General features: G+C 34.2%; 1 protein-coding gene across 6 annotated transcripts in view; it reads right to left on the reverse strand.

Moving 5' to 3' along the window:
- slc7a11 (solute carrier family 7 member 11) overlaps window positions 1–12949 on the reverse strand; it is a 246158-nt gene that overhangs the window by 176908 nt on the left and 56301 nt on the right. The gene's annotated exons all lie outside the window — the stretch shown is intronic.

A 12949-nucleotide genomic window follows, 5' to 3' on the forward strand; every position in this document is an offset into this window, starting at 1 on the left:
CAACTTCCCATTTACCAAAAATTCCAAATTTGAAATTCAACCAATTTTTTCAAAATTTCGTTTTTCTACTCTAATTTCTACATTGTTCAACCGATTCAACTCATTCCAACTTTCAACTGTTCATCTTTTGCCTACCTATTCCACAACTTCCCATTTACCAAAAATTCCAAATTTGAAATTCAACCAATTTTTTCTAAATGTCGTTTTTCTACTCTAATTTCTACATTGTTCCACCGATTCAACTCATTCCAACTTTCAACTGTTCATCTTTTGCCTACCTATTCCACAACTTCCCACTTACCAAAAATTCCAAATTTGAAATTCAACCAAATTCTCCAAAATTTCGTTTTTCCACACTAACTTTTACGTTTTTCAACCGATTCAACCCATTCCAACTTTCAACTGTTCATCTTTTTTCTAACTATTCCACAACTTCCAACTTACGAAATATTCCAAATTTTCAAATTTGGAATTCAACCAAATTCTCAAAAATTGTGTTTTTCTACTCTTATTTCTACATTTTTTAACCGATTCAACTCATTCCAACTTTCAACTGTTCATGTTTTGCCTACCTATTCCACAACTTCCCGTTTACCAAAAATTCCAAATTTGAAATTCAACCAAATTCTCCAAAATTTCGTTTTTCTAATCTAATTTCTACATTGTTCAACCGATTCAACCCATTCCAACTTTCAACTCTTCATCTTTTGCCTACCTATTCCACAACTTCCCACTTACCAAAAATTCCATATTTGAAATTCAACCAAATTCTCCAACATTTTGTTTTTCTACTCTAATTTCTACATTGTTCAACCGATTCAACCCATTCCAACTTTCAACTCTTCATCTTTTGCCTACCTATTCCACAACTTCCGACTTACCAAAAATTCCAAATTTGAAATTCAACCAAAATCTCCAAAATTTCGTTTTTCTACTGTAATTTCTACATTGTTCAACCAATTCAACCCATTCCAACTTTCAACTCTTCACCTTTTGCCTACCTATTCCACAACTTCCCACTTACCAAAAATTAAAAATTTGAAATTCAACCAAATTCTCAAACATTTTGTTTTTCTACTCTAATCTTTACATTGTGCAACCGATTCAATCCATTCCAACTTTCAACTTTTCACCTTTTGCTTACCTATTTCACAACTTCCCTTTTACCAAAAATTCCAAATTTGAAATTCAACCAAATTCTGCAAAATTTCGTTTTTCGACTCTAATTTGTACATTTTTCAACCGATTCAACACATTCCAACTTTCAACTCTTCATCTTTTGCCTACGTATTACACAACTTCCCACTTACCAAAAATCCCAAATTTGAAATTCAACCAAATTCTCCAAAATTTTGTTTTTCTTCTCTCATTTCTACATTTCTCTACCGATTCAACCCATTCCAACTTTCAACTCTTCATCTTTTGCTTACCTATTCCACAACTTCCCCTTACAAAAAATTCCAAATTTTGAAATTCAACCAAATTCTCCAAAAATTTGTTTTTCTACTCTAATTTTCACATTGTTCAACCGATTCAACCCATTCCAACTTTCAACTCTCCACCTTTTTCTACCTATTCCCCAAATTTCCACTTGCCATAAATTCCACATTTTAAGATTTTAAACTCAACCAAATTCTCCAAAATTCTGAAATTCCACCAAATTCTCCAAAATTTCGTTTTTCACCTCTATTTTCTACATTTCTCAAGTAATTCAACTCGTTTCAGCATAATTCGCCAGCATTCCCCAAGAAGTGATTCAAACTCTTCGCCTTCACACGCAATTTCTCCAGAAATTGCATTTTCTAGTTGTGTGAAGGCGATGGCCTTCACACATATGTTATTCTACACCATTCTCTATTATTGTGTGAAGGCGATGGCCTTCACACATATGTTATTCTACACCATTCTCTATTATTATTATTATTATTATTGTGTGAAGGCGATGGCCTTCACACATATGTTATTCTACACCATTCTCTATTATTGTGTGAAGGCGATGGCCTTCACACATATGTTATTCTACACCATTCTCTATTATTATTGTGTGAAGGCGATGGCCTTCACACATATGTTATTCTACACCATTCTCTATTATTATTATTGTGTGAAGGCGATGGCCTTCACACATATGTTATTCTACACCATTCTCTATTATTGTGTTAAGGCGATGGCCTTCACACATATGTTATTCTACACCATTCTCTATTATTATTGTGTGAAGGCGATGGCCTTCACACATATGTTATTCTACACCATTCTCTATTATTATTATTATTATTATTGTGTGAAGGCGATGGCCTTCACACATATGTTATTCTACACCATTCTCTATTATTATTATTCTTCTATTTTATTCCCGCCACTTTTTTGTCCCGCTTCTTCTTCCACATAATTCATCCGATTCACTCCGTTCCACTTTTGACGTATTCCAAATATTCACGAGATGAGTGCTTCCATTTTTCTCGTTCCGAAATTTTTCCGATTTCGCAAAATTCGCGAATTTACGACAAATTTTTCCCCATTCATTCTTAATGGCAGATTCGACATTTCATATTTATGTCTTTCCACTTTTAAATTCACGTCATTCAGCACATTCAAACCACATTCGGAATGATTCTCGACATTCCCAAAATTGCCAAATTAAAAAATTTCACATTTTCACGTTAACAATTTTGACAAAATTTCACAAAATTTCGTTTTTCACCTCTAATTTCTACATTTTTTGACCAATTCAACCCATTCCAACTTTCAACTGTTCATCTTTTGCCTACCTATTCCACACTTTCCCACTTACCAAAATTTCCAAATTTTCAATTTTGAAATTCACACCAAATTCTACAAAATTTTGTTTTTCTACTCTAATTTCTACATTTTTCAAACGATTCAACCCATTCCAACTTTATTCACTTTGGTCACCTCATCCTTACCATATTCACCCCCTTCACCCCCACTTCCACTATGCTTACACAATTCAACCCTTGACCCCCACTTCCAGTGTGGCGGCCATCTTGGATTGACCCTGAAGTGCTCCCAATGAACGTAGAATGAACCGGAAGTGCCCCAAATCAAACCGGAAGTGACCTTAGGTAAACAGGAAGTGACCCAGGTAAACCGGAAGTGACCCCAAATCAAACAGGAAGTGACCTTTTTAAACCGGAAGTGACCCAAATAAACCGGAAGTGACCTCAGATGGACCGGAAGTGCCTCTAATCAAACCGGAAGTGACCCAAATCAAACCGGAAGTGACCTTATTTCAACATTAAGTGCCCTAAATAGCTACATTTTAGCTAACTTTTGCAATTTTTGTCCGATTAAACCAGTTTCAACATTTTAACCCCAAAGGTGAACCTCCTGAAGCCGTTTTTTTTCCTTTTGTTCCAAATTTCAAAAAATTTTGGTGCAATTGCTTTTTCTTTTAATACCATTCATTCTCTATGGGGATTCAAGATTTGCTCTAACTTCTATATTTTTTAACCGTTTCAACCCGTTCCAACTTTCAACTGTTCATCTTTTGCCTACCTATTCCACAACCTCCCACTTACCAAAAATTCCAAACTTTCAAATTTGAAATTCAACCAAAGTCTCCAAAATTTGGTATTGTACTTCTATTTTCCACATTTCTCAAGAAATTTAACTCATTTCAACATCATTCGGCATCATTCCCCAAGAAGTGATTCAAAGTCTTCGCCTTCACACGCAATTTCTCCAGAAATTGCATTTTCTAGTTGTGTGAAGGCGATGGCCTTCACACATATGTTATTCTACACCATTCTCTATTATTATTGTGTGAAGGCGATGGCCTTCACACATATGTTATTCTACACCATTCTCTATTATTATTATTATTATTGTGTGAAGGCGATGGCCTTCACACATATGTTATTCTACACCATTCTCTATTATTGTGTGAAGGCGATGGCCTTCACACATATGTTATTCTACACCATTCTCTATTATTGTGTGAAGGCGATGGCCTTCACACATATGTTATTCTACACCATTCTCTATTATTATTATTGTGTGAAGGCGATGGCCTTCACACATATGTTATTCTACACCATTCTCTATTATTATTATTATTGTGTGAAGGCGATGGCCTTCACACATATGTTATTCTACACCATTCTCTATTATTGTGTGAAGGCGATGGCCTTCACACATATGTTATTCTACACCATTCTCTATTATTGTGTGAAGGCGATGGCCTTCACACATATGTTATTCTACACCATTCTCTATTATTATTGTGTGAAGGCGATGGCCTTCACACATATGTTATTCTACACCATTCTCTATTATTATTATTATTATTATTGTGTGAAGGCGATGGCCTTCACACATATGTTATTCTACACCATTCTCTATTATTATTATTATTGTGTGAAGGCGATGGCCTTCACACATATGTTATTCTACACCATTCTCTATTGTTGTGTGAAGGCGATGGCCTTCACACATATGTTATTCTACACCATTCTCTATTATTATTATTGTGTGAAGGCGATGGCCTTCACACATATGTTATTCTACACCATTCTCTATTATTATTATTATTATTATTATTATATTTTATTCTCCACACTTTTTTGTCCCGCTTCTTCTTCCACATAGTTCATCCGATTCACTCCGTTCCACTTTTGACGTGTTCCAAATATTCACGAGATGAGCGCTTCCATTTTTCTCGTTCCGAAAATTTTCCAATTTCGCAAAATTCGCGAACTTACGACAAATTTTTCCCCATTCATTCTTAATGGCAGATTCGACATTTCACATTTACATCATTCCACTTTGTTCTACATTGTTCAACCGATTCAACTCATTCCAACTTTCAACTGTTCATCTTTTGCCTACCTATTCCACAACTTCCCACTTACCAAAAATTCCAAATTTGAAATTCAACCAAATTCTCCAAAATTTCGTTTTTCCACTCTAACTTTTACGTTTTTCAACCGATTCAACCCATTCCAACTTTCAACTGTTCATCTTTTTCTAACTATTCCACAACTTCCAACTTATGAAAAATTCCAAATTTTCAAATTTGGAATTCAACCAAATTCTCAAAAATTTTGTTTTTCTACTCTAATTTCTACATTTTTCAACCGATTCAACTCATTCCAACTTTCAACTGTTCATGTTTTGCCTACCTATTCCACAACTTCCCACTTACCAAAAATTCCATATTTGAAATTCAACCAAATTCTCCAACATTTTGTTTTTCTACTCTAATTTCTACATTTTTTAACCGATTCAACTCATTCCAACTTTCAACTGTTCATGTTTTGCCTACCTATTCCACAACTTCCCGTTTACCAAAAATTCCAAATTTGAAATTCAACCAAATTCTCCAAAATTTCGTTTTTCTAATCTAATTTCTACATTGTTCAACCGATTCAACCCATTCCAACTTTCAACTCTTCATCTTTTGCCTACCTATTCCACAACTTCCCACTTACCAAAAATTCCATATTTGAAATTCAACCAAATTCTCCAACATTTTGTTTTTCTTCTCTAATTTCTACATTGTTCAACCGATTCAACCCATTCCAACTTTCAACTCTTCATCTTTTGCCTACCTATTCCACAACTTCCGACTTACCAAAAATTCCAAATTTGGAATTCAACCAAATTCTCAAAAATTGTGTTTTTCTACTCTAATTTCTACATTTTTTAACCGATTCAACTCATTCCAACTTTCAACTGTTCATGTTTTGCCTACCTATTCCACAACTTCCCGTTTACCAAAAATTCCAAATTTGAAATTCAACCAAATTCTCCAAAATTTCGTTTTTCTAATCTAATTTCTACATTGTTCAACCGATTCAACCCATTCCAACTTTCAACTGTTCATGTTTTGCCTACCTATTCCACAACTTCCCGTTTACCAAAAATTCCAAATTTGAAATTCAACCAAATTCTCCAAAATTTCGTTTTTCTAATCTAATTTCTACATTGTTCAACCGATTCAACCCATTCCAACTTTCAACTCTTCATCTTTTGCCTACCTATTCCACAACTTCCCACTTACCAAAAATTCCATATTTGAAATTCAACCAAATTCTCCAACATTTTGTTTTTCTACTCTTATTTCTACATTGTTCAACCGATTCAACCCATTCCAACTTTCAACTCTTCATCTTTTGCCTACCTATTCCACAACTTCCGACTTACCAAAAATTCCAAATTTGGAATTCAACCAAATTCTCAAAAAAATTTGTTTTTCTACTCTAATTTCTACATTTTTTAACCGATTCAACTCATTCCAACTTTCAACTGTTCATGTTTTGCCTACCTATTCCACAACTTCCCGTTTACCAAAAATTCCAAATTTGAAATTCAACCAAATTCTCCAAAATTTCGTTTTTCTAATCTAATTTCTACATTGTTCAACCGATTCAACCCATTCCAACTTTCAACTCTTCATCTTTTGCCTACCTATTCCATAACTTCCCACTTACCAAAAATTCCATATTTGAAATTCAACCAAATTCTCCAACATTTTGTTTTTCTACTCTAATTTCTACATTGTTCAACCAATTCAACCCATTCCAACTTTCAACTCTTCATCTTTTGCCTACCTATTCCACAACTTCCCACTTACCAAAAATTCCAAATTTGAAATTCAACCAAAATCTCCAAAATTTCGTTTTTCTACTGTAATTTCTACATTGTTCAACCGATTCAACCCATTCCAACTTTCAACTCTTCATCTTTTGCCTACCTATTCCACAACTTCCCACTTACCAAAAATCCCAAATTTGAAATTCAACCAAATTCTCCAAAATTTCGTTTTTCTACTCTCATTTCTACATTTCTCTACCGATTCAACCCATTCCAACTTTCAACTCTTCATCTTTTGCTTACCTATTCCACAACTTCCCCTTACAAAAAATTCCAAATTTTGAAATTTGAAATTCAACCAAATTCTCCAAAAATGTGTTTTTCTACTCTAATTTTCACATTGTTCAACCGATTCAACCCATTCCAACTTTCAACTCTTCATCTTTTTCCTACCTATTCCCCAAATTTCCACTTGCCATAAATTCCACATTTTAAGATTTTAAACTCAACCAAATTCTCCAAAATTCTGAAATTCCACCAAATTCTCCAAAATTCCGTTTTTCACCTCTATTTTCTACATTTCTCAAGTAATTCAACTCGTTTCAGCATAATTCGCCAGCATTCCCCAAGAAGTGATTCAAAGTCTTCGCCTTCACACGCAATTTCTCCAGAAATTGCATTTTCTAGTTATTATTATTATTCTTCTATTTTATTCTCCACACTTTTTTGTCCCGCTTCTTCTTCCACATAGTTCATCCGATTCACTCCGTTCCACTTTTGACGCGTTCCAAATATTCACGAGATGAGCGCTTCCATTTTTCTCGTTCCGAAAATTTTCCGATTTCGCAAAATTCGCGAACTTACGACAAATTTTTCCCCATTCATTCTTAATGGCAGATTCGACATTTCACATTTACATCATTCCACTTTTTTTCTACATTGTTCAACCGATTCAACTCATTCCAACTTTCAACTGTTCATCTTTTGCCTACCTATTCCACAACTTCCCACTTACCAAAAATTCCAAATTTGAAATTCAACCAAATTCTCCAAAATTTCGTTTTTCCACTCTAACTTTTACGTTTTTCAACCGATTCAACCCATTCCAACTTTCAACTGTTCATCTTTTTCTAACTATTCCACAACTTCCAACTTATGAAAAATTCCAAATTTTCAAATTTGGAATTCAACCAAATTCTCAAAAATTTTGTTTTTCTAATCTAATTTCTACATTTTTCAACCGATTCAACTCATTCCAACTTTCAACTGTTCATGTTTTGCCTACCTATTCCACAACTTCCCACTTACCAAAAATTCCATATTTGAAATTCAACCAAATTCTCCAACATTTTGTTTTTCTACTCTAATTTCTACATTTTTTAACCGATTCAACTCATTCCAACTTTCAACTGTTCATGTTTTGCCTACCTATTCCACAACTTCCCGTTTACCAAAAATTCCAAATTTGAAATTCAACCAAATTCTCCAAAATTTCGTTTTTCTAATCTAATTTCTACATTGTTCAACCGATTCAACCCATTCCAACTTTCAACTCTTCATCTTTTGCCTACCTATTCCACAACTTCCCACTTACCAAAAATTCCATATTTGAAATTCAACCAAATTCTCCAACATTTTGTTTTTCTACTCTAATTTCTACATTGTTCAACCGATTCAACCCATTCCAACTTTCAACTCTTCATCTTTTGCCTACCTATTCCACAACTTCCGACTTACCAAAAATTCCAAATTTGAAATTCAACCAAAATTTCCAAAATTTCGTTTTTCTACTGTAATTTCTACATTGTTCAACCGATTCAACCCATTCCAACTTTCAACTCTTCATCTTTTGCCTACCTATTCCACAACTTCCCACTTACCAAAAATTAAAAATTTGAAATTCAACCAAATTCTTAAACATTTTGTTTTTCTACTCTAATCTTTACATTGTGCAACCGATTCAATCCATTCCAACTTTCAACTTTTCATCTTTTGCTTACCTATTTCACAACTTCCCACTTACCAAAAATTCCAAATTTGAAATTCAACCAAGTTCTGCAAAATTTCGTTTTTCGACTCTAATTTGTACATTTTTCAACCGATTCAACCCATTCCAACTTTCAACTCTTCATCTTTTGCCTACGTATTACACAACTTCCCACTTACCAAAAATCCCAAATTTGAAATTCAACCAAATTCTCCAAAATTTCGTTTTTCTACTCTCATTTCTACATTTCTCTACCGATTCAACCCATTCCAACTTTCAACTCTTCATCTTTTGCTTACCTATTCCACAACTTCCCCTTACAAAAAAATTCCAAATTTTGAAATTTTAAATTCAACCAAATTCTCCAAAAATGTGTTTTTCTACTCTAATTTTCACATTGTTCAACCGATTCAACCCATTCCAACTTTCAACTCTTCATCTTTTTCCTACCTATTCCCCAAATTTTCACTTGCCATAAATTCCACATTTTAGGATTTTAAACTCAACCAAATTCTCCAAAATTCTGAAATTCCACCAAATTCTCCAAAATTCCGTTTTTCACCTCTATTTTCTACATTTCTCAAGTAATTCAACTCGTTTCAGCATAATTCGCCAGCATTCCCCAAGAAGTGATTCAAAGTCTTCGCCTTCACACGCAATTTCTCCAGAAATTGCATTTTCTAGTTATTATTATTATTCTTCTATTTTATTCCCGCCACTTTTTTGTCCCGCTTCTTCTTCCACATAATTCATCCGATTCACTCCGTTCCACTTTTGACGTATTCCAAATATTCACGAGATGAGCGCTTCCATTTTTCTCGTTCCGAAAATTTTCCGATTTCGCAAAATTCGCGAATTTACGACAAATTTTTCCCCATTCATTCTCAATGGCAGATTTGACATTTCACATTTACGTCATTCCCCTTTTACATTCACCTCATTCAGCACATTCAAACCACATTCGGAATGATTCTCGACATACCCAAAATTCCCAAATTCAAAAATTTCACGTTTTCTCGTTAAAAATTCCGACAAAATTTCACGAAATTTCGTTTTTCACCTCTAATTTCTACATTTTTCGACCGATTCAACCCGTTCCAACTTCCAACTGTTCATCTTTTGCCTACCTATTCCACAACTTCCCACTTACAAAAAAATTCCAAATTTTCAAATTTGAAATTCAACCAAATTCTTCGTAATTTCGTTTTTCTACTCTAACTTCTACATTTTTCAACCGATTCAACCCATTCCAACTTTCAACTGTTCATCTTTTGCCTGCCTATTCCACAACTTCTCACCTACCAAAAATTCCAAAATTTCAAATTTGAAATTCAACCAAATTCTCCAAAATTTCGTTTTTCTACTCTAACTTCTACGTTTTTCAACCGATTCAACCCATTCCAACTTTCAACTGTTCATCTTTTGCCTACCTATTCCACACCTTCCCACTTACCAAAATTTCCAAATTTTCAATTTTGAAATTCAACCAAATTCTACAAAATTTGGTTTTTCTACTCTAATTTCTACATTTTTCAACCGATTCAACCCATTCCAACTTTATTCACTTTGGTCACCTCATCCTTACCATATTCACCCCCTTCACCCCCACTTCCACTATGCTTACAAAATTCAACCCTTGACCCCCACTTCCAGTGTGGCGGCCATCTTGGATTGACCCTGAAGTGCTCCCAATGAACCTAGAATGAACCGGAAGTGGCCCAAATCAAACCGGAAGTGACCTTAGGTAAACAGGAAGTGACCTCAGGTAAACCGGAAGTGACCCCAAATCAAACCGGAAGTGACCTTTTTTAAACCGGAAGTGACCTTTTTAAACCGGAAGTGACCCAAAATTAACCGGAAGTGACCTCAGCTGGACCGGAAGTGCCTCTAATCAGACCGGAAGTGACCCAAATAGACCGGAAGTGACCCAAATCAACCCGGAAGTGAACTTATTTCAACATTAACTGCCATAAATAGCTACATTAGGCGCTAACTTTTGCATTTTTTGTCCGATTGAACCCGTTTCAACATTTTAACCCCAAAAGTGAACCTCCTGAAGCTGTTTTTTTACGTTTTGTTCCAAATTTCAAAATATTTTGGCGCAATTGCTTTTTCTTTTAATTCCCATTCATTCTCTATGGGGATTCAACATTTGCTCTCACTTCTACATTTTTTAACCGATTCAACCCGTTCCAACATTCAACTGTTCATCCTTTGCCTGCCTATTCCACAACTTTCCACTTACCAAAAATTCCAAAAATCAAATTTGAAATTCAACCATATTCTCAAAAATTTAGTATTACACTTCTATTTTCCACATTTCTCAAGAAATTCAACTCATTTCAACATCATTCGGCATCATTCCCCAAGAAGTGATTCAAAGTCTTCGCCTTCACACGCAATTTCTCCAGAAATTGCATTTTCTAGTTATTATTATTCTTCTATTTTATTCTCCACACTTTTTTGTCCCGCTTCTTCTTCCACATAGTTCATCCGATTCACTCCGTTCCACTTTTGACGTGTTCCAAATATTCACGAGATGAGCGCTTCCATTTTTCTCGTTCCGAAAATTTTCCGATTTCGCAAAATTCGCGAACTTACGACAAATTTTTCCCCATTCATTCTTAATGGCAGATTCGACATTTCACATTTACATCATTCCACTTTTTTCTACATTGTTCAACCGATTCAACTCATTCCAACTTTCAATTGTTCATCTTTTGCCTACCTATTCCACAACTTCCCACTTACCAAAAATTCCAAATTTGAAATTCAACCAAATTCTCCAAAATTTCGTTTTTCCACTCTAACTTTTACGTTTTTCAACCGATTCAACCCATTCCAACTTTCAACTGTTCATCTTTTTCTAACTATTCCACAACTTCCAACTTATGAAAAATTCCAAATTTTCAAATTTGGAATTCAACCAAATTCTCAAAAATTTTGTTTTTCTACTCTAATTTCTACATTTTTCAACCGATTCAACTCATTTCAACTTTCAACTGTTTATGTTTTGCCTACCTATTCCACAACTTCCCACTTACCAAAAATTCCATATTTGAAATTCAACCAAATTCTCCAACATTTTGTTTTTCTACTCTAATTTCTACATTTTTTAACCGATTCAACTCATTCCAACTTTCAACTGTTCATGTTTTGCCTACCTATTCCACAACTTCCCGTTTACCAAAAATTCCAAATTTGAAATTCAACCAAATTCTCCAAAATTTCGTTTTTCTAATCTAATTTCTACATTGTTCAACCGATTCAACCCATTCCAACTTTCAACTCTTCATCTTTTCCCTACCTATTCCACAACTTCCCACTTACCAAAAATTCCATATTTGAAATTCAACCAAATTCTCCAACATTTTGTTTTTCTACTCTAATTTCTACATTGTTCAACCGATTCAACCCATTCCAACTTTCAACTCTTCATCTTTTGCCTACCTATTCCACAACTTCCGACTTACCAAAAATTCAGAATTTGGAATTCAACCAAATTCTCAAAAATTTTGTTTTCTACTCTAATTTCTACATTTTTTAACCGATTCAACTCATTCCAACTTTCAACTGTTCATCTTTTGCCTATCTATTCCACAACTTCCCACTTACCAAAAATTCCATATTTGAAATTCAACCAAATTCTCCAACATTTTGTTTTTCTACTCTAATTTCTACATTGTTCAACCGATTCAACCCATTCCAACTTTCAACTCTTCATCTTTTGCCTACCTATTCCACAACTTCCGACTTACCAAAAATTCCAAATTTGAAATTCAACCAAAATCTCCAAAATTTCGTTTTTCTACTCTAATTTCTACATTGTTCAACCGATTCAACCCGTTCCAACTTTCAACTCTTCATCTTTTGCCTACCTATTCCACAACTTCCCACTTACCAAAAATTCCAAATTTGAAATTCAACCAAATTCTCAAACATTTGGTTTTTCTTCTCTAATCTTTACATTGTGAAACCGATTCAATCCATTCCAACTTTCAACTTTACATCTTTTGCTTACCTATTTCACAACTTCCCACTTACCAAAAATTCCAAATTTGGAATTCAACCAAATTCTCAAAAATTTTGTTTTTCTACTCTAATTTCTACATTTTTTAACCGATTCAACTCATTCCAACTTTCAACTGTTCATGATTTGCCTACCTATTCCACAACTTCCCGTTTACCAAAAATTCCAAATTTGAAATTCAACCAAATTCTCCAAAATTTCGTTTTTCTAATCTAATTTCTACATTGTTCAACCGATTCAACCCATTCCAACTTTCAACTCTTCATCTTTTGCCTACCTATTCCACAACTTCCCACTTACCAAAAATTCCAAATTTGAAATTCAACCAAATTCTCCAACATTTTGTTTTTCTACTCTAATTTCTACATTGTTCA

This window comes from Syngnathus scovelli, chromosome 1 (genome assembly GCF_024217435.2).
Source record: "Syngnathus scovelli strain Florida chromosome 1, RoL_Ssco_1.2, whole genome shotgun sequence".
Classification (NCBI taxonomy): Eukaryota; Metazoa; Chordata; class Actinopteri; order Syngnathiformes; family Syngnathidae; genus Syngnathus; species Syngnathus scovelli.